This window comes from Pseudophryne corroboree, chromosome 4 (genome assembly GCF_028390025.1).
Source record: "Pseudophryne corroboree isolate aPseCor3 chromosome 4, aPseCor3.hap2, whole genome shotgun sequence".
NCBI classification, from domain to species: Eukaryota; Metazoa; Chordata; class Amphibia; order Anura; family Myobatrachidae; genus Pseudophryne; species Pseudophryne corroboree.
This window is the reverse complement of record NC_086447.1, coordinates 904,120,654-904,121,543: the sequence shown is the minus strand read 5'-3', so window position 1 is coordinate 904,121,543 and position 890 is coordinate 904,120,654.

Sequence of the window (890 nt, the reverse complement as noted above, 5' to 3'; positions counted from 1 at the left end):
CCTGATGGCTTTTGAGACACCTGGGCAGGCACAGGCTGAGAAGCCGGCTGTCCCACATTTGGTATGTCGTCAAACCTTTTATGCAAGGAGTCGACACTGTCGCATAATTCCTTCCACAGCACCATCCACTCAGGTGTCGACCCCGCAGGGTGTGACATCACATTTATCGGCATCTGTTCCGCCTCCACATAAGCCTCCTCATCAAACATGTCGACACAGCCGTACCGACACACCGCATACACACAGGGAATGCTCTGACAGAGGACAGGACCCCACAAAGCCCTTTGGGGAGACAGAGAGAGAGTATGCCAGCACACACCAGAGCGCTATATAACACAGGGATCCCACTATATAAATGAGTGTTTTTCCCTTATAGCTGCTTATATTATATATATACTGCGCCTAAATTTAGTGCCCCCCCCTCTCTTTTTTACCCTTATGTAGCTTGACACTGCAGGGGAGAGCCAGGGAGCGTCCTTCCAGCGGAGCTGTGAGGGAAAAATGGCGCCAGTGTGTTGAGGGAGATGGCCCCGCCCCTTTTCCGGCGGACTTCTCCAGCTTTTTCTGGAATTCTGGCAGGGGTATTTTTACACCTATATAGCCTTCCTGACTATATATGGTGTAGATTTGCCAGCCAAGGTGTCTTATATTGCCCTCAGGGCCCCCCCCCCCCCAGCGCCCTGCACCCATCAGTGACCGGAGTGTGAGGTGTGCATGAGGAGCAATGGCGCACAGCTGCAGTGCTGTGCGCTACCTTGTTGAAGACAGAAGTCTTCTGCCGCCGATTTTCAGGAACACTTCTTGCTTCTGGCTCTGTAAGGGGGCCGGCGGCGCGGCTCCGGGACCGAACAGCGAGGTCGGGTCCTGTGGTCGATCCCTCTGGAGCTAAT